Here is a 23,009-nt window from a genome sequence, read left to right on the forward strand (position 1 = left end):
TAAACTTTTTCTTAAAGTCTCTAGATAACCTGTCAGTGCTACTTCTATTCCTCTTCCTGCCAGATTCAGAGGCAAGCTGACTCAGGAAGGAGATGAGCAGTTTTGGAGAAAAGTAGTTTAGATTCCGGAGCAGAATACACTGAACATGTCCTTCTTTTTTTAGCCCAGAGAAAGAAATTCCTACACTATTATTAAACATGTTAAGCACCTGAATTCCACTTCTTACTCACATCCAACTTTAGGCATTTTTTAACAGGAGTGACTGATTTTTATGTCCTTCTGCCTTATGTTCTATCTGACACTCCCCCAGAGGTGCTAATAAGCAGTGCATTGAAATGAGATTTGTAATTTGACAACCAAAGGAAAGAAACACAGGTCCTGTGTATTCCTCTTCTGGGATAAGGAAAATTGCCTCTTACTCATGATTTTAAATTTGGCATGCTGAGTCTGTAGCGACGATGTGAAACTTCTTTTGTTTTGTTTTGTTTTGTTTTGATACTAGACTAAGGAATTATCATTTTTGTATAATGCTTGGGATCAATATATTTATGATCCGTGTGCTTAAAAGTGATCCTCGCATATCTCCAAAACAGTATTTCTCTCTAAGTGCAGTGAATGCCTGAGATTTGATTCTGTGCTTTTTTAAGTGATACATCTGAAAACATTACCTACAGAGCAAAGACATTTTCATTACTGACATACTACCTTGTTTTTTCAGTATAGTTTATTCTTCAAGCGCTAACAAATAATAAGAAAAAGCACTAACAATTAGTAATAAAAATGTCCAGAAGTATTTAAATAGTGACCTTACATAAAAGGCAGTACTTCTCCCTTCCCCTCGAAATTGGAGGCCCAGACCTCCTGGCCAAAGGGAGGGGGTCAGCATTCTTTTCCAACTTCCTAGCCACTTGTAGGTTATACCAATCTCATGGAGTGATTCTAGCTGAATTTATTAAAAATCCCAATTCCCTCATTCAGGTGAGATCTTAGTACTACCGGGAGATATTTTTTTTCAGTCCTAATTACCTATATTTTCCACATGTGTACAGATGTACAACTCACCTCAAATTCCAACCTCATCCCACATGATCATTCTCAATTAATGATCTTGAAACCCACTTCAGTGTGAAAGTAAAGGCTCCCGGGCAGAACCCCTTCAACATCCACCACTTCAGCCTCAAAATGTATGCATGACTTCCTTAAGTATTTTATTTTCTTTCTCTAGGGAGAGGGTGGTTTTCAAGGCCATTGAAACATTCTCTGTCCTTGAACCCATACCCTCCTGCCTTTTCCGGAAAATTGTTTAATCAGTTTCTTGTTTTCTCTCTTGCAGTTTGGACTTCCTTACCTTTTATAAAAGCTTAACCTTTTCTCATCCTAGATCAAAACCTGTCTTTACCCTGATTTCACCACAAGCTATTATCTAATCTCTTCACTTAACTACACAGTTTTATCAAAATTGAGTCCAAGTCTCCAAGTAAAACCTATTCCATCAACACTTGACTACAATCCAACTTCTATTTTCACCATTTTTGACAACACTCTTTCAAAAGTCAACGATTTCCTTCTCACAAAGTTTAGAATATCTCTACAAGTCTCCTCTTATTGACTTCTTTTTTTCTTAATGACATTTAAAAAAATTTTATTATGTTATGTTAATCACCATACATTACATCATTAGTTTTTGATGTAGTGTTCCATGATTCATTGTTTGTGTATAACACCCAGTGCTCCATTCAATATGTGCCCTCTTTAATACCCATCACCAGGCTAACCCATCCCCCCACCCCCTCCCCTCTAAAACCCTCAGTTTCTTTCTCAGAGTCCATAGTCTCTCATGGTTCATCTCCCCCTCGGATTCCACCCCTTCATTTTTCCCTTCCTGTTATCTTCTTCTTCTTCTTTTTTTTTTTTTTTTTAACATATAATGTATTATTTGTTTCAGAAGTACAGGTCTGCGATTCAACAGTCTTACACAATTCACAGCGCTCACCATAGCACACACCCTCCCCAAAATCTATCACCCAGCCACCCCATCCCTCCTTTTATTGACTTCTTTTTGAATACCTCTTCTATTTTGTTTTCACTTTTTCCTGAAAGGTTCTTCCACAGAGATCTTGATTCCTTCTCTTCATCATTCACATCCAATTATGAAGTCAAATCACTTCTACCCCTGTAGGAATCCACTTTTCTATGACCAGTGTTGCTCACCTAGGTAAGAATATCTATCATCTGTTTTCTAGAACACTGCAATAGCTCCCTAACTGGTCTCCCTGTGTCCTACATGTTTATATGAATAAATATGTTCTCCACAATATTCATGCTATTACTTTGATTTTTCAGTAGTTTTATAATCTTAGTAAAAATAATACATAATAATACATGTTGTTATAAAAGTAATCAACACTGAATGTGAAGAAATATCACTACTAACACCACCACCAAAGGTTTATTATTTTTATTTTAACCTGTCTCACGTAAATTTTTTTTAGTTTTAATTCCAGTATATTTAACATAGTGTTATATTAGCTTCAGGTGTACAATATAGTGATTCAACAATTCTATACATTACTCAGTGCTCATCATGATAAGTGTACTGTTTATGTACTCTTTAATCCCCTTCACCTATTTCACTCATTCTCCCAACCACTTCCTCTCTGGTAACAATCAGTTTATTCTCCATAGTTAAGAGTCTTTTTGTGGGGGGGAGAGTTGTCTCTTTTTGTTCATTTGTTTCTTAAATTCCACAGATCAGTGAAATCATATGATATTTGTCTTTCTCTGACTTATTTCACTTATCATTATACGCTCCAGATCATCCATGTTATTGCAAATGGCAAGATTCCATTCTTATGGCTGAGTAATATTCCATTGTATATATATACCACATCTTTATCCATTTATCAGTTGATGGGTGCTTGGGTTGCTTCCATATTTTGGCTATTGTATATAATGCTACAATAAACATAGGGGTGCATGTATTTCTTTGAATTAGTGTTTTCATTTTCTTTGGGTAAATACCCAATAGTGGAGTTACTAGATCATATGGTAGTTCTATTTTTAATTTTTTGAGGAACCTCCATACTGTTTTCCCCTGTGACTGAACCAGTTTGCATTCCCACCAACAGTGCATGAAGATTCCTTTTTCTCCATATCCTTGCCAACACTTGTTTTTTCTTGTCTTTTTTTTTTTTTTTTTTTTAAAGATTTTATTTATTTGACAGAGACAGAGATAGCGAGAGCAGGAACACAAGCAGCAGGAGTGGGAGAGGGAGAAGCAGGCTTCCCGCCGAGCAGGGAGCCCGATGTGGGACTCGATCCCAGGACACTGGGATCGTGACCTGAGCCGAAGGCAGACGCTTAACGGCTGAGCCACCCAGGCGCCCCTTTTCTTGTCTTTTTAATACTAGCCATTCTAACAGGTATGTGGTGATATCTCGTTGTGGTTTTGGTTTGCATTTCCCTGTTGATGAGTGATGTTGAACATCTTTTTCATGTGTCTGGTGGCCATCTGTATGTCTTCTTTGGAGAAATGTCTGTTATGTCGTCTGCCCATTTCTTAATTGGATTATTTCAGGTTTTTTGATGTTTAGTTGTAGAAGTTCTTTACATATTTGTGTATTAACCATTTATTGGGTATGTCATTTGCAAATATCTTCTCCCACTCAGTAGGTTGTCTTGGTTTTATTGGTTGTTTCCTTTGCTGTGCAGAAGTTTTCAATTTTGATGTAGTCCCAACAGTTTATTTTTGCTTTTGTTCCCCTTATCTCAGGAGACATATCTAGAATAAATGTTGCTTCGGCCAATGTCAGAGAAATTACTGCCTGTGCTCTCTTCTAGGATTTTTATGGTTTCAGATCTCATGTTTAGGTCCTTAATTCATGTTGAGTTTATTTTTGTATATGATGTAAAAACATGGTCCAGTTTCATTCTTTTTGCATGTAGCTGTCCAGTTTCCCCAATGCCATTTGTTGAAGAGACCGTCTTTTTCCCATTGCATATTTTTGCCTCCTTTGTTGAAGATTAATTGACCATATAATCATGGTTTATTTCTGGAGTCTCTATTCTATTTCATTGTTCTATATGTCTATTTTTGTACCAATTCCATACTGTTTTGATTACTACAGCTTTCTAGTATAACTTGAAATTTGGATTGTGATGCCTCCAGCTTTGTCTTTCTTTTGCAAGATCGTTTTGGCTATTTGGGGTCTCTTGTGGTTCCAAATTTTACAATTGTTCTAATTCTGTGAAAAATGCTGTTTGTTGGTATTTTGATATAGATTGCATTAAATCTGTAGATTTCTTTGGGTAGTATGGACATTTTAATAATATTTGTCCTCCCTATATGTGAACATGAGATATCTTTCTATTTGTTAGTGTGATCTTTAATTTTTTTCCATCAGTGTTTTATAGTTTGCAGAGGACAGGTCTTTTAGCTCCTTGGTTAAGTTTAATTCCAGGTATTTTATTATTTTTGGTGCATTTGTAAATGAGATTATATTCTTAATTTCTCTTTCTGATGCTTCATTATTAGTGTACAGAAAGGCATTGGGTTTCTGTATATTGATTTCATGTCCTGTCACTTTACTGAATTCATTTATTCAGTTCTAGTAGTTTTTTGGTGGAGTTTTTTTGGTTTTCTATATTGAATATCATGTCATCTGCAAAGAGTGACAGTTTAACTTCTTCCTTACTGATTTGGATGCATTTTATTTCTTTTTGTTTTCTGATCGCTGTGTCTAGGACTTCCAGTACCATGTTGAATACAAGTGGTGAAAGTGGACATTCTTGTCTTGTTTCTGACCTTTGGGGGAAAGCTTTCAGTTTTTCACCATTGAGTATGAAGTTAGCTGTGGGGTTTTCCATATATGACCTTTTATTATATTGAGGTATGTTCTCTCTAAATCTATTTTGTTGAGGGTTTTTATCATGAATTGATGTTTTACCTTGGCAAATGCTTTCTCTGCATCAATTGAAATGATCATATGGCTTTTATCCTTTCCTTGTTGAGTGATGTTCAATATTCACAAATCAATCAGCATGATACAACCCTGCATCCCTGGAATAAATCCCACTCGATTGTGGTGAATTCAGTTTGCTAATATTTTGTTGAGGATTTTTACATTTATGTTCATTAGAGATTTTGGCATATAGTTCTCTTTTTTGTAATGTCTTAATCTGATTTGGGTATCAGGATAAGGCTGGCCTCATAGTGTGAATTTGGAAGCTTTCCTTCCTCTTCTATTTTTTGGAATAGTTTTGTGCTATGTTGTTTTGAAGTGGTTAGCCCAAACAACAAATACTGGTTATTTTTATAGCTTAATAGGAATTACTGATTTTGCAGCATGTATAGTGCTTTTGGAAATACTATTTAAGATCTCACAGCAAATGCTGCTAGTTTAACTCTAGCATTGTCAAGATGAAGCTTGAGATAATTTTGTAGATTAGTAATCTCTTTCTGATTTGATTTATATCCACCTTTTTCTGCTTTTGAAACTTGTTTTAGGCTTACTGTATATTCAGTTTACTGGAATGGTATCTTTACATTTTATTTAAAATTAAAAATTTAGTTAAATGTTAGTGAAGTTTCATATAGCCTCATACCTATATAATACAGTACTAGAAGCTTAAGAATGCATTGTGGTAAGAAACATATAGATTGGCTTTTTTTGAATGAACTAAGATGGACTACAAATTGAATATTAATAAAGAATGTAATGGATGTAAATGATTATATTTTTCATAATTAAATGGAATTAAAATATATTATTTAAATTAAAATTTAGATAGTTTGGATTTGGTTCTGAACAGATACAGATTAGAATAGACCAAATTTGGACAAAATTTCTAGATTATTTCTATTGGACTCTGTGATTCTAAGGTTGAGTATTTCTCATGACGCTGTGAATAGAACTGTGCTAGTAAATAGTAATAGCAAATATCATTTATTAAATGTATACAACTTACAGATTTGTACTCAGTGCTTTGCATAAGACATTTTGAAGTAGTTCAAGCAATGTTTAAGGAATGAATCTCTCTTTCTTTTTTTTTTTTAAAGAGAGAGTGAGAGTGCAAACAGAGAGGGGGGAGGGGCAGAAGGAAAGGGATAGAGAATCTCAAGTAGGCTCCATACCCAGCATGGTGCCCAACGTGGGGCCCAATCTGAGGACCCTGAGATCATGACCTGAGCTGAAATCAAGAGTCAGATGCTTAACTGAGCCACCCGGGTACCCTGGAATGAATCTCATTTTTATTGTCTTATTATTGAACTTCAAAATAACCGTGCCTGGGGCCTGAGGTATATGTATCTTTTCTAAACTTCTTAATTTCTTTTTGCAAGTAAAACCTTGCCAAGAATTTGTTTCAACTTTTGTTTTTGTTATATGGAAGGGTTTTTTTTTTCTTCTCATCCTAGATCACCACAGATATTTTTTATTATTTCTGTATATCAGTTGCTAAAAGTCATTTTAGCTTGAAGAATATTCTGCAGGCAAGAATATGCTGTACAATGGTGCTTATACTTTACTGTGTCTTACAGTTACCTGGAGGACTTGTTAAAACACAGACGTCTGGGCATTAACTTGAGAGCTTGTGATTTAGCAGGTGTGAGGTGAAATTTTTAGTTTCTCAGGTAATATGGATGCTGGTGGCCGAGGTTCCATACTTTGAGAACCTCTGCTTTATGAGTATCTAAAATGAATACAGAGGGAGGATTATGGCATCCTTAGCACTGTTAATTTTATTTCAGTGAGTTTTTGTAACATAGCTAAGTTATAGTTATGCATAATTTTAAACTATTAGGGACTTAAATGTTACAAGCACTTTACATGTATTAGCTCATCTATTCCTCATTATAAAACCAACATAGGTACTATTAGGAGCACAACTGAGGATGGAAGGGCACAGATGGCTAAGTAACTTGTCCAAAGTCACACTAATTAGAAGAACTGGAGCCAGGAATCAAATTCATGTAATCTGACTCCAGAAACCATATTCTTAACCACTTATACCATGTCCCTATATCTAATATAAGAATTATCACAACAGGGTGGGGGGATGTGTTAGCCTGGTGATGGGTATTAAAGAGGGCACGTACTGAATGGAGCACTGGGTGTTATATACAAACAATCATGGAACACTACATCAAAAACTATTGATGTATGGTGATTAACATAACATAATAAAATTAAAAAAAAAAGAATTATCACAACATGTGGTCTAAGAGAAGATGAGGCCATGTGTTATACTTCCTCATACCTGATATAAGTAAGCACAGTGATTAGCCAAGATGGGTCGTGCTTTCACCTCTCCCTCATGTATAAAGCATCAATGTCACATATTCTATTAAATTCACATGTTAGGGCTAGCTGGAAAATGTCTCCAAGTCGTTTTCTGCTCTTTAGGGGAAAAGATACTATTTTTAATCACCAGTTAGTCATTTCCAGATGTCACATCAAGGTTTTCCATATTTATGACTCTTTGAAAATCAGCAGCTGGGAAGTGACACTAATTAAAAAGCTACTCTTGAAGAAACTGTATGCTATGTGGTATAACTCTTGAGCTATTTCTCCTTTTTTGAGACACTGCCTAGAAAATGATTTCTGAGTTTTAAATAGGATTCCTTGGATTTATTTTAACAGATATTTTGGAAAATCATGTTCATATCATATATAGAATATATGCTAGAATGCTTCCTTTTTATTCAACTCTTAGAGTCTTCCAAGAATATTAAAAACCATGAATTGAAAAATTGATTTTTTTGTTGTTGATGAAAGTACAAATTGGAATCAAATAAGGATATTTGGTGAAATACATGGATGGATAATCACAGAGGTAAACCTATTTGTTAAATTACCAAGGTTTATAGAATACTCTCAGAACGTTAAGAAGGAGCAGGGAAATAAGTACTAATATGTGGATAAATTAAAAAACAATCTGTGGCTATTAAAAAAATAAGAATAATGTAGGCTGTATTAGCTAATTTTAATATATTCTTACATATAAATTTTTCATAGCTTAATGGACAAATATATAGGATATCAAAAAAAGAAATACATGTGATTTTGGTCAATTCTGAGGATATATGCGAAGATGCAATGTTGAAATGATGTGGCAATTTTTATCCTTCAATATTTAGTTCCTTTCCATTTAAATACAATGATTTTTTCCACGTTTCTCTTTCTTTTTTTTTATTATGTTCAGTTAGCCACTGTATAGTACACCATTAGTTTTTGATGTAGTTCAATGATTCATTAGTTATGTATAACACCCAGTGCTCATCACAACACGTGCCCTCCTTAATACCCATCACCCTGTTACCCCCTCCCCCCACTTCCCTCCCCTCTGAAACCCTCAGTTTGTTTTCCAGGGTCCATAGTCTCTTATGGTTCGTCTCCCTCTCTGATTCCCCCCCCTTCAGATTTCCCTCCCTTCCCCTATGGTCTTCTGTGCTATCGCTTATGTGCCACATATGAGTGAAACCATTGTTTCTTTTGTCTTTCTCTGCTTGACTTATTTCACTTAGCATAATCCCCTCTAGTTCCATCCATGTAGATGCAAATGGTGGGTATTCATCCTTTCTGATGGCTGAATAATATTCCATTGTATATATGTACCACATCTTCTTTATCCATTCATCTGTTGAAGGGCATCTTGGCTCCTTCCACATGTTTCTCTCTCTCTTTTTTTAATTTTGTTATTGTTATGTTAATCACCACACATTACATCATTAGTTTTTGATGTAGTGTTCCATGATTCATTGCTTGTGCATAACACCCAGTGGTCCATGCAGAACGTGCCCTCTTTAATACCCATCACTAGGCTAACCCATCCTCCCACCCCCCCCAGAACCCTCAATTTGGTTTTCAGAGCCCATCGTCTCTCATGGTTCGTCTCCCCCTCCTATTTCCCCCCCTTCATTCTTCCCCTCCTGCTATCTTCTTCTTTTTTCACATGTTTCTCTTTCTTAATGGGAGATGGGATCCTTGCGCTTCCTTCCTACACTGGGTGACTCTGAAATGTGGTGTGAAAGCTTCCAGAGACCTCTGTGGGATCTGACACAAAGTTACCCTCTGTGAGACTTTGCTTGCCATTGCAAAATGGCTTTGTCTCTCTTTTCCCTGCCTGACCCCTCACTTCTTTACCAGTAGTTCCTTGGACTATATCTTAATACTGTAATATTCACAACAATCCTGTACTCAGAATCTTCCTATACTATGACATAGGTAGATGACAGGTTGCTCTTTAGAACGAGCTGATTAGAATTTAGCAGGTAATTTTGGAACCCTTCTCACCATTAATGGAATTTTGAGCTATTTTTAGGTAGACAATACAACATGGCATCCAAGAATATAAAACTTAAAATGTATAATTATCTAGCTCCTAGTATTATGTTCTAAGTCTCACAAAAATGCCGACTCAAAAATTTTTTAATATCCATGTTAATCATGTCTCAGGTTCTGAGAAATTACAAATTTACCCAAACTGGTCACAAGCAATCAAATTATAAACAGAAGGAAGCTAAATATATTGATCTCTACAAAGTAGTACATGTATGAAATTCTTAGGGCTATTACTCTATGGACAGATAGAAAGACAGGAATATATCCTATGATATAAAATTAAGTGAAATTAAAAAAAATGAATCTTCATTTCTCAGAAATTGGCCTCTGTCAGAAAATATGACCTTTAGAATTAGAAATGAAAAGTCATCTATATTAGAACTAAAATAGTGGATGGTAGTTTGGCTATTGAAACAAAGCAATTGCATTTCTTCCTAAAAAAATGAGAAGGAAAGAAAAAATAACGAAAGATAAGCAATCAAAAGGAAAGCAACCAGGAGTATAATGTAATATGTGATTGAGAAAAATGAATGCTAAAATGACCAAGAGACCAAAATCACATTTCATGAAGAGCAATAATACTTAACGTTTGGATAACCACCAATTTCTCTCTGAAGAGGTATTTTCTGAATAATTAAAGATAACCTAAAATAGGGTGAAATCAGGTTCAAATTCCTCCTTTTCACACCTGATGCTTTTCTCGACAGGCTGAAGCAGAGTACGCTAAAAATATTTGTTGGTAACATTTTGAAAAAGCTATAGTCTCTCACAAAATACAAAGGCAACTTCTTTAGAAGACCTTTTTTTTCCAGCTTTATTGACCTATTACTAACATATACTTATGTCAATTTAAGATGTACAATGTGATGATTTGATACATGGATATATTGTGAAATGATGACCACAGTAAGGTTAAATGCCTCCATCCCCTCACATAATTGCTATTCGTTTGTGTGTGCTGATAACATTTAGTCTTTTAACAACTTTCAAGTATATAATACAGTACTCATAATCACAGTCACCATGCTATACATTAGATCTCCAGAATTTATTAATCTTACAGATGGAAGTTTATACTCTTTGACAAATATCTCTCCATTTTTCCCAACCACTGGCAACCACCATTCCATTCTCTTTTTCTAGAAGTTCAACTGTTTTAGATTCCACATAGAAGTGAGAACATAAAGTATTTATCTTTGTCTGACTTATTTGACTTAGTCTAATGCCTTCAGGGTCCATCCATGTTGTCACAAAAGGCAAAATTTCCTTTTTTACGACTGCATAATATTCGTGTGTGTGTGTGTGTGTGTGTGTGTGTGTGTGTGTGTGTGTGTGTGACATCTTCATCCATTCATTCCTGGATGGACACTTGGCTGTTTCCATGGCTGGGCTATTGTAAATAAAACTGCAATGAACATGGAGGTGTAAATATCTCTTTGAGGTAGATTTTATTACCTTTAGAAGACATTTTAATATTAATTTTGGCAAAGTAACTATGTAAGTTGCAGAATTTCCTCTTTGAAGTTCATATTTTCTTCTACCTAGAGTGACATAGAAATTATGTTCTCAGGAAATTCTAGCTTTACATGCTTATGATATGTTGCATCATTTGGGTCAAATCATGGAAGACAACATACTATAGTAATTAGAAATGAGACCTCTGGAGCCAGACTTCCAATGCCTACTACTAAACGACTCTGTGCCTCTGTGTACTACTTTTTTGATCTGTAGTATTGGAAAAATAATAGTAATTACCATATAAGAAGTTGTGAGGATTGAATGAGCTGATTAATATAAAGTGCTTCAAACATTACCCAGCATGTATTGAGTAGTCTGTAATTCTTGGCTGTTGTAATAGTAACAGTTTTCCAGTGGCAGAAATGGACTTTTTCAATGTTCTTTCTGAGTTCAAAACCTCATATACTTTATCTGAAAATAAAAGTTCATTCTTCTAGCATAGAACCTTATATTATCTATGTACATAATATAGTTTGTTTATTGTCCTCAATTAGAAATACAATCACCTGACTTATCTCAGGCATTTCACTAAATAGTTTATATTCTTTATTACTAATATGGCAATAGCTCTGCCAGGTGAATATTAATATTTCCATTTTACTGATACAGAAACAGATTCAGAAAACTTGCCTAAAAGCTAAAATTCACACATCTAATACATATCGAAACCAAAATTTAAGCAAAGTTTGAGCTCATGTTGTTTCCTTATACTGTTTTGTGCAATAGAAAGAATAAAGAGGTCATTGTTAGATGGGAATCAGCCTTGCTTGATGGATAATCTGTCTTTTTTACTCTGAGGAACACAGGGGACAGTGCATTTAGCTTCTCAGACCTTTCATTTTCATGATGTCATTTTGACCTGGAAATTTTAAATGCAAAACAACCAATTTCTTTCCTGAACTACATGTATATGATGTTGTGTTTTCAAATTCTCCTTAAGCAGATTGAAAACATACCCATAGCTATGAATGTGACTAATCACCCACTGCTTATTTAATCACCAGACCCTTACAATTTTTATTCCACTTTCAGTGTTTGCATTGACCTTGCCAACATTTAATTGACGCCAATCCACATGAATGCTTAAACTTGAATCACCTAATTGCTAGAGATTTCTCTTACTTAAAGGAAATCCAGAGCACATTTATTGACAACATTAAAGTTCTTATTAATTTCCTGCTTAGAGAATAGTATGAAAGAGCTGCTTCATCTAGGAGAATATTAACTTAGAAACTTTAAGATGAGAGAAGTATGATTTAGAAGTAATGAGAAATAAAACCAAAATTCACAGATTATATTTATGCTTGCTATTTTATTTCTATCTACTTAGACTTTTTATTAAGGATGTTGGTAGGATTTTATCCAGTATCTTCCGGAACCTCTATGAATAAACAGTTCTGGTTTTCTTCTTTAACTTGATATAAATTACCGTTGTATTTTTTTCTAAGCTTTATTTGATTTTTGTTTTCTTGTCTTATTCTTTTTTTGTCTTAAAATATAGCACTTCTATCATGTTTTATATATAGCAGAGGAAATTGCTGACTTCATGGAATCCAAAGTATAATAAGATATTTAATGTGATGATGGTGAAGATTGAGGGTCCATCCAGTTGAAAAAGAAATGCTGTGTATATTATTAGACTTGCTGAATGATTTCCAAATCCTCTTCTTCCCTTCTGTCATTATCACTGGTTTCAATAGGAAAACAATGTATGAAGACAATTTTTAAGGGAATTTTCTGACCTTAAGTCAAATAAGGGACACTTGGATTTGAGGTTACCGTGAACATAGCTTTACCTGAGGGTCTGGAGTTGGAAATTCACACAGGCCAGTGTTCAACTCCCCAGGCCCCTGTAGAAAACAGAGTGAAAGAATGATGGCTTTGCTTTTGATGTTAAAGCAAGGAGGGAGGGTGGTCATGGAAACAGATTTGCATGATCACTTGTGGTGGGGAAAGGGTGTGTATTTCCATGGGTCAAGCCTAAACTGTAGGTTGGAACTGAGAGGTACTTGCAAGTGGATTGGCAGGGCCAGGTATCAGTGCAATGCAGAAGCTTCCAGTGTATTGTGCATTGCTCAGATCTCCTCTTCTGGACCATGATACTTATTTCCCCCACTGCTTGGAGTATTGCTTGCTAACAACCAATAGCCGAGTTCCTCACTAGGAACTGCCATGGCCAAAAGGAGCAGCATTTCTTAAGGGTAATGCCTCCTGGCTGTCAGCAGTTTGCATTCAATAACTGGTCTGTGTTGGGGCATAAAAATCGAGCCTTCTTACATCAAATGAAAATATGTCCAAAGGGCATCCCAGTATCAAGATTTCCCTGTGAGACTGGCTGAAGCCTCATTGCAGCTGCATCACAATTCAGCTTCTTTGTCCTATCCTGCTGCCGTCACATCCTTACACACAGTGTTCCTGAGATCACATCCCTTCTCCTCCTCTTCCCATCTCTGCAATCATCTGCAAATTTCCATCTCAGAATCTCCGGGAATCCAACCTATGGCAGATGCTGCTGAGAATGTTCCTAGGAGCAAAGTCTAAGAACTCTAAAATAGGATTTTGGAGCTGAACTACATGTTGGCTGGCCATGAGATGGAGTACTAATAGCCCTGGCATAGGGTGGTCATGTCATTGTTCAAACTGTCACAGACCTTTGAGAGGTACCAGGGAAGTTGTAATTATAACAACTGATTCTCTTCTTAAGCCCTCACAGCCAGCTGAATACACCTTCCCTGTCCCTGAGAAGAAAGGTTTGTTCTCAAGATAAGAGTAAGTTTCTTGGTTTGGATACCAGCATGGGGGAGAATAGTTCGATTGTGCTTCACTTAAATCATGAGGATTAAATAAAAGTTTCTGTAAAGTAGAATGAGTTCAGTCTCCCTCACCATTATCATACAAAATTCTTCTGCTAGGCTGCTGCTTGGCTTCTAGAATGTTGGGTAACTTCCTTATGTCACCCAGACAGGAAAGTAGAATATTTCTTTCTGGAGAAACTATCTGTCCCAGGGAAAGGATCTATAAATACTGACATTTAACAAAACAGCCATCTTGTATCAGGTACACTATAGAGAATTCTACCAGTCCATATAGTCTATATATGACACAATTGCTTTAAAAAAAAAAAAAAAAAAAGATTATTTGAGAGAAAGTGAGGGAGAGAGAGAGAGAAGGAGCAGGGGGAGGGGCAGAGGGAGAGGGAGAAGCAGACTCCCCGCTGAGCAGGAAGCCCAATGTGGGGCTCCATTCCAGGACTCTGGGATCATGACCTGAGCTGAAGACAGACGCTTAACTGACTGAGCCACCCAGGCGCCCCAGCACAATTTCTAAACCAGGCTTTGTAGAGTTTCATTCAAATATGAACAAACAGAAGTTAGCAGAAGAGTTCTAATTTAAGAATTCACCAAAATACAGCAATAACATAAAGTACCTTGGAGAAATCTATGATCGTACAGGAAGTAAAACAAACCATTTAATTAATATCCTTAGAGAATTAAGAGAAAGTAGTGCATCCATGACACAATAAGATGCTGAGGGGAAATTATATTCAACTAAGAATTATAAACACAGGCAAACTCCCAATAAAGTGTGAGAGTAGAATAAATTTTGTCTTCAAAAATATACGTTCTTTTTTAGGAAAGCTACTGCTCTCCCAGAACAAGGTTATAGGGCAAAACAATTAAAGATGGGTACCTGGAAACCAAATCTCAAAAGAGGCTGAGAATGCCCAGGAAAATGGTAAAGAGCTATCCCAGGATAGTGTCTATGTTACAGATCTAGAGAGCGATTAGTCCTCATTAGAGCAGGACACAAGGCATTTTGCATACAAAAATAGGAAAATTCCCATAGGTATTTCTCAAAAATAGTAAGTGGATCAATGTGTTTGACCTTATTTAGAGGTGTTTTAGAGTTATGCCAGACAAAGTAAGGAGGAACAATAATAGATGCATAGAAAGCTAACAAAAATTAGAACAAGGCAGTTTATTAACCCAGGTAACAAACAAAAACCCCACAAGTAAAATTATAGTATACTCTGTGAGCCTCTAAGCATCAGTATTTACAGACTCAAAGTACTGGTTTCGATATTTGATATGCCTACAGTATATTGAGAGTGAGGATGAGGGTAGTATAGGCATGTGAATGGTAAAAGAATAAAATTGTTCTTTGCAGGAGGTCAATAATGACCTAAGATGCAGTGTATAGACGTTATGTATAAGGCAATCATTAAATACTAACAAATCTAATGAAGTAATTGCAAGTGTTTTAATATGATGTATTTTGAACATAATCATTTTTACTTTTCATGAAATTAAGTTAGAATAACCATTTTTTTCCTGACAAAATAGGGAACTAAAATATATCTTGAAATTGGTATACTGGTAAACTTCATTAGACTTTTGACATTACACTTGTAGTGGAATTTAGATATTGTTTTGGTATAGTAATTTATGGATGCAGTTTAGGAAGGTTTTCAAGTATATGATTTTAAGTAACATTTAGTTCTAGTTAAAACACTGTGAATTCTAAAGTGTTTGGCATTATATATTCATTGCAGTTAACTGCTTTTCCCTAGGAGACCACATGCCCTGGTTTGCCTGAGACTTTCCTACTCACTGCCTTCCTGTTTTCCTATCCTAATTATTAATATCATCTCCTTTAACTGACAACATAGTGCTAGTTCAAATGGGAAATTATATTGTCGCCCTACTTCTCTGGCACTTAGGGAATTATTCAAAAGGCCAAAAAGGAATTCAAATTCTAAAATACCAATTTCGATTTTTTTAGTATTACTTACTGTGATAAAGTATTGATGAGTATACACTTTTGTGTCCTTTTCCTTTCTCCATGTGGTAAGACACTTAAGTCAGAGTGTGACTCATACTCTGTAGATGAACTAATCTGTACCTCCATAAAAGACTTCATGTTCTGGACAACCTTGACCTTATACCATGAATTTCTTAGTGCTGTTGTCACTCTATAGTGCATTTGCCTTTGTTTATGGATATGTGTTTTTATTATAATGCAAGCTCTTTGCAAAGTCTAGTGTCTTCCACTGGAGACCAGTAATGTCTAAGTGCCTGAATATAGTTATTCCAAACTGAAGCCAGATTATTAAGACATTTTAACATCAGCTGGATGAATTATCTATTTAATGTGAAGTAAATGGTTTGAATAGTTTCTCACTAACCTGGTAATCCTGTTTATTTCTGTTCTCTATACATCTCGTCTAACGGAGCTATAACTATAGGTTCTTCAGGTCCTAGTTTAGGTAGGACGTCCTCTGGGAAGCATTTCCTAACTTCCCAAAACTTCTCTAGTACTGTCACATGATCTAGTGAATTCCTGTTTAGTAATCTGTATCCCCTGATAACCGATAAATGCTACCACGGTCCACGGCTCTCGTGCTGAGTGCTGGTTTATTGAGTGAATTGATTTATGTGGCCACATCAGAATGTATAGTGTAATTTTGAATTCTACAGAGAGAAGTCTTATCCATTTGGTAAATTCACTTTGGACTGCAGTACAGGTTTTGATGTGGAAGGCAGAACAAGAGAGCCTGGCAGGAACAGTGGTTCATCTGGTAGTTGATGCACCAGTGGAATGTTCAAAGTAGCTTGCCAGAGTGAGTCTCTAAACCAGCAGACATGTCCGTTCCACAGATATCACTGCTGCTTTATCCCTGTGCAAATCAGGGAGTATAGGAAGACTGGGTATATGTATTTCTGTAGCTTTCCTTGGTTTATAAATCTAATTTTCCTTTGTTTATAAATTCGAATTAAGACTCAAAATGAGATAAGAGAAATGCCTATCTCTTAAGTGCAAGGAATGATTAAGGCCTGCTCTCAAAGGAAGCTACCTGCTCAGAATGGCACAAAATCTCCTCTTCCTTTTGTCTCATGGTTTTCCTCACCATGCTTCTATGCCTTTGTGCATTGTGATCCTTTCACTTAGACTGTCTTTACCCTCTTTAGCTACCTGTCATATTCCTATTCATCCTCCAAGACTCAGTTTAATTGTTTTGGAGTCTCCCTACAATCCCTATCAAGTTTGAGACTCTCTCTTCTGTTTTTCTCTTGCTCTTTTATTCATATACTTTTTAAAATTCACAATGTATTGTGAACTTGTATTTTAGTTTGTTGGCTTCTATAACTCTACTGTGAACTTATGTAAGGCAGGAGAATGTCTTTTTCTTCCTTTTTTCTCTCCATTTATATAAATAGCTCATAAAATGCCTCCTAATTTATGAATAGATTCAAACCCACCAGTGGAAATAATTTAAAAATGTAGAAGTATTGGAAATTGAAGAGACACCTACTTGAATTCTATGACCTTGACATTAAAATCCTTGCCATGAGAAACTCTTCTTAAAGATTTGGATATCTAATCATTTTTATAATACAAAAGGTATTGGGGAGAATTGAGACTGAGAAAAATATATGTGTTCATTTGACAAATGAAAATTTAAATTAACATCAGGAATTTTTAAAATAGTGAAATTTTGAGGGGATTGGTAGTATAAATAGTGACTGTTGCATGCAATAAATATAAAAATTAAAAAAATGAATCTTGTCATATTTCAGCAAGACATTTCACTTCCTTTTATTGAAAAACTTGGAACTTTTATGTTGCATTTCAATTATACATTTAAGTACAACAGTAGAATATGGAATTGTGACCTGAGAATTGGCCTCTGAAATTTGTATTGCCTCCTTCAGGTGGTTGCTTTGAAATATCAAAAGATAGCTCTTGTATAGAAGAAATGCTTATCTGGTTCAAATATTATTCAGTAGTCACATACTGAGCAGAATTCACGGCAAAAAAAAAAAAATTACAAAGATGAACATGACCATGTCTTTGCTTTCACTGAGCTCATGATCTAGTGAGAAAGAGAAATAAACCAGAAAGTTATAACTCAGTGATTTAGGTGCTTGATATAGGAGATGAGGTGACTATCGTACTTTGGGGGACTATGTTGGTGGCTTATTTCCATTCTTCCTTTGACCCTGTGCATGATTGCAGAAGTTGTAACCTAATTTCTTCTTTCATTAGTACCCCCATACCTTCAATTCAAACTCTCAGTTTACCATTTACTAGCTTTGTGATCTTGGGCAAGCTACTTAATCCTCTGAGTCTTAGGTTCCTCATTTATTAAATAGGAAAGTTTCTTTGTTAAATAAGAATGATCTCTGTCTTGCAATGTTGTTATAACTATTAATTGAATTAGCATGGTCTTAGCATATAGCAATTCTCAACAATATATATATATATATATATATATATATTTTTTTTTTTTTTTTTTTTTTTTACCTTCTTCACTATTTTATCACTGGGATGCAAGAGAAAGCTTTAGGCTATTTGTATGCTTACACTACAGTTTGCACTGGAAAACATTCTATGATCCCTTTCTCCATCTCATTCTGTTCATGCCATGATGCCATGAGTGACTCCAGGGTAAGCATTGTGGTTTCCCCCATTTTGTAGTCACAGAGCCTAGTCCTGTGTTCAATTTAAGTGCTCAGTAATTTGTTCAGGGATTGGATAATTCCTGAATTCTATTTATTTATTTATTTATTTTAATTTTTTATTGTTATGTTAATCCCCATACATTACATTATTAGTTTTAGATGTAGTGTTCCATGATTCATTGTTTGTGCATAACACCCGGTGCTCCATGCCGAACGTGCCCTCTTCAATACCCATCACCAGGCTAACCCATCCTCCCACCCCCCTCCCCTCTAGAACCCTCAGTTTGCTTTTCAGAGTCCATCGTCTCTCATGGTTCATCTACCCCTCTGATTTCCCCCCCTTCATTTTTCCCCTCCTGCTGCTGCTTTTTTTTTTTTTCCTTAACATATATTGCATTATTTGTTTCAGAGGTACAGATCTGAGATTCAACAGTCTTGCACAATTCACAGCGCTTACCAGAGCACATACCCTCCCCAGTGTCTATCATCCAGTCACCCCATCCCTCCCCCCCCCCCCCACTCCAGCAACCCTCAGTTTGTTTCCTGAGATTAAGAATTCCTCATATCAGTGAGATCATATGATACATGTCTTTCTTTCTTTGACTTATTTCGCTCAGCATAACTGAGCAAAGCCGTGGATGATATCATAATCTAAGCAGTATAAGATCCATATAGTTTCAGTTTCTGATTCCTCCAATTGCAGTTTACTGACAATTATTACCGATAATTGCCATTGTGTCAGTCAGTATCAGCACATGGTGGCAAAATAGGCTCCGATTTGATTTAATCAATAGCGGGATTACTGAGAGGCTCTGATCCTAGAAGCTTTCAAGTGGTGCAGTGATACAGAGAAAACTCAATTTAATTACCAGAAACTAGGTCAAGGAGGAAAAAAAAACATACTTCTGGAGGGCAAGTGCAATAAAAGAGACAATAATAATGGATATATGAGCAACATGGATAACACAGCATTTTTTTAGAAACTCTAAATCATTTTTGAACATTCTGAGTAAGGGCCAGTCTGCCCTGGTCAGTAGTGGATTTTAATTTTTTCTGTGTGAACCAAAGTTCATCCATTTGCTTGAGTGTGGCTTACAAATGTCTTTATAAGCGATTGGTATGGTTATTTAATAAATAGGATTTAAAATAGGGAAATGTTGCAGACATCCTTATTCATCAGAAATGGATTGGTAAAAGCCAACCAAAACTTCATCCTATTACCTTAAAAAAAAGCTAATGCTATACACTGGAAACCATTTTCTCTGAAAAAGAAACTTGAGACTTCTAAGTGTTGCTCTTTTATCAAGATAAATATTAACAGACTGAAAAAATATGCCTATCTTCTTTGCTTCAACAGAACATTTTACAGCCTTTTAATAAAAATGGTTATTTTTTTTTGTGGTATATAGATAAAAGTTATTGAGTGTTTAGTCTATTCTAACTACCATGATAATTGTTATATATTTTATGTTAATATTTTCATGTTAAAGGAGATTAGCTATTTGGCCTTTTACAGGACTTCAAGAGGTTAAATAACTTTTTCTAGCTTGTCAGTTATAGCCAAATCTATTTGATATCATTATAGAGACTACGGGTGGGAAAGTCCATGCACCCCCAACCTGCAGTAAAAATTTTAGTTTTTTTTTTTTTAAAGATTGTATTTATTTGACAGAGAGAGAGCAAGAGCACAAGCACAACAGAGGGAGCCGCAGAGGGAGAGGGAGAAGCAGGATACCCTCAGAGCAGGGGGAGCCCAGTGTGGGGCTCGATCCCAGGATCCCGGGATCATGACCTGAACCAAAGGCAGTCGCCCAACCAATTGAGCCACCCAGGCACCTGTAAAAATGTTAGTCTTATAAGTAAACTCAAATTCTCTCTGATTCATACACCCACAAAATAATAACTAAAGGAACTTAATAGATGTTAAGACCTGTCTTACTGACTGATTTAACAGACTTTAAGTCCAGCTGGTTTTGCCAAAAGTTTAGATAGATATTTGGAAATCTTTTTTTTTTTTTTTTAATTTTATTTATTTATTTGAGTGAGAGAGAGAGAGCAAGAGAGAGCAAGCACAAGCAGGGTGAGGGGCAGAGGAGGAAGCAGACTCCCTGCTGAGCAGGGATCCTGATGCAGGGCTCAGTCCCAGGACTCTGGGATCATGACCTGAGCCAAAGGCAGAGGTTTAACTGACTGAGCCACCCAGGCACCCCAACATTTGGAAACAGGGGTGCAGAATTTACTGTTAATGGAGAAGTTGGATAAAACTAGATAAGTGCAGAAGCGACAAATTTATATTTTTAAATTAAAAATATTTTAAAAGATATATCATTTTCTGTTAATGCATTGAGTTTCTGTATTTCAGAATAAGACTCTGCTTAGGAGGCTCATATATTAAAACTGTGGCAATCTCCAAAGTCATCCCTCAGAATGTGCATTTGGGTGAGTGAAAAGCCTACTTTTTATAGGTCAGTCAGTATTTGAAGACCAATCTATAAAATCCAAATTTTAATAAGCCTATAATGGGGCTAACACTCATTACACAGCAGTTGACAGATAACATTCAATTTCTATTCACATGCAAAACATCTTGATTTCTTCTCAAGTATTACTGTGAATTAATTACATTTTTATGCTTGATGTTTCTCCTGAGTTCATATCAATGACATTTCAATTATAAATGCCTTCCATGTACATGAAACAGAGCAAAATACTTTTTTAAAATATTCTTTATGTGTAATGGTGGATGAAATGTAATGGTGAATTTTTATTGTCTGCCTTGACCAGTGATTGCTTTTGAAGCTATCTCCCCTACACATACACCCCAGTGGTTCAAATTGATTAAAGTCAGGATGTGATGAAAGAAAAATGGAGAAGTATGCAGAAAAATTGAACACTTGATTTCAATGTCAATTTAATCTCCTTTTGTGTTTTAACTTTATTTTTAAAAAACAAACATGCATTTATTATAAAAATTTAGGAAAAACACATAAGCAAAGGTAAGAGTATATATATATCACTGATATCTCTGACACAGAAAAAATTACTGCTAACACAGTGGTTTTTAACTTCCATTTTGCTTTTACTCCCATATGCAGGACACTTAAAAATATTCATAAATGTAGACAACAGTTAATATTAATTGGTGAGAAAATTACTTTTTCTTCCTCCCCTACTATTCTGGGGGGGGGGGGGTGGAACAGAAGTGTACCCTTTTGAACTAATTAGTGCTGTTCACCAGATAATTTTGGTTCTCCTCACTTCTAAGCTTATGGGAGTATTTCACTTTATCTTTAGTCGGATGGGGTCATGTGTGAGAAAGTCTGAACAATTAGTTATGATTAGAAGTGATGCATGTCATTATGGAGTCAAATCATTTATTTGTATATGAGTGAGTTCCTTTCTCAACCTACTCAGTAAACCATAGCTTTCAAAATATGGCTGGGCCATTGGCTTGAGTAAGTAAGACCAACAGAGCCCCCTCCTGACCAGAAAAGGATCTATACCATGACCAAGAAATAAACCTGTTACTTTAAGCCATTAGGATTTTGAGGTTTGTTACCACAGCATAATTTAACATGTCATGACAAATATACAACCCAATTCTCATCTGTCACCAAAGGACTTCAATTTATCCTCAGGAAGGGAGGAAATCTGAGCCAAAGCTTATGGGAAATAATATACTTTTAGGTCAAAGCATGCAAATTTTATTAAAAATTATCTTTAAGGCAAATTTTTCAGTTGTAAGGAATATGTTATGTGAGTTAATAAAGTTTCAGTAAGGAATTTCAGTAAGGAATTTCTCCTTGTTTTATTACAAAAAACAGTGATAATATCTTTGTAGCAATGAAAATCTAGGAAACCAAGGGCTGTTCTCATGCAAATGATAAAATAGCAGTGTGTACATAAATATGTCCCTAAGAACAGGCAGAGTTGTATTGATAAAGAAAATTTAAAAAGCTGAAAAGTAAATAACATTAGTAAACCACTCATAAGACTCATAAAAAAGACCAGATACCAGTTACAAATATCTGGAAGAAAAAGGAAGACAACTGCAAAACCTATAGAGTTTAGATTAATACAAGAAGTTATTATAACAGTTTTTTTCCAATACATTTAAGTAGAAAATTCCCAAAATATGTATAAACCATCCATACAAATAAAGCTCACATAAGGACAAAATCTGAATTCTCTAGCAATTATTTTAAAAAATCCAAAATTAAAAACTTTCCTAAGAATATGATTCAAGGGTCCTACTGAGAATTATACCAAACATTTAAGAAAGACCTAATAACCATACACAAAGCTTTCCTTCAAGAACCCAAGAACACTTGCAGGGTACACCCTTTGTATTCAATAATGCACTGATGATCTAACCAGCACAATAAATAAAAATAAAGGAATGATATACAAAAAGGAAGAAATAAAATTAGTATTCAAAGAAATGATTTTGTACATAAACTAATCTACACAATAATTTATTATATATGCATTCTTTAAGTTTAGCAAGATTATTTAGTACTAGGTCAACATGCAAAAAATTCATTGTATTTTGACATGCCAATGACAAATATTTAAGAAACACACTATTACAATATTTTTAAAAATATCAATTTCCGAATAAATTTTTGTTGTTTAAGCCCAAAAAAAAAATCTTGCATTCCTGGGGTAACTAGCCTCCAGAACTGTG

At 35.3% G+C, this 23,009-nt stretch overlaps 1 protein-coding gene and 1 long non-coding RNA gene across 2 annotated transcripts in view; one reads left to right on the forward strand and one right to left on the reverse strand.

The window, feature by feature from the left end:
* The window catches only part of NPFFR2 (neuropeptide FF receptor 2), a 280,297-nt gene that overhangs the window by 61,472 nt on the left and 195,816 nt on the right, over positions 1 to 23,009 (forward strand). The window lies entirely within an intron of this gene.
* The window catches only part of LOC116630030, an 11,955-nt gene continuing 1,106 nt past the window's right edge, over positions 12,161 to 23,009 (reverse strand). The window contains exons 2-3 of the long non-coding RNA XR_004298864.1: positions 12,656 to 12,709; positions 12,161 to 12,546 (exon numbers count right to left, since the gene is read on the reverse strand). This is a non-coding gene — a long non-coding RNA (uncharacterized LOC116630030). The remainder of the gene's footprint in view (positions 12,547 to 12,655; positions 12,710 to 23,009) is intronic.

This window comes from Phoca vitulina, unplaced genomic scaffold, assembly GCF_004348235.1.
Source record: "Phoca vitulina isolate PV1807 unplaced genomic scaffold, GSC_HSeal_1.0 scaffold3, whole genome shotgun sequence".
NCBI lineage: Eukaryota > Metazoa > Chordata > Mammalia > Carnivora > Phocidae > Phoca > Phoca vitulina.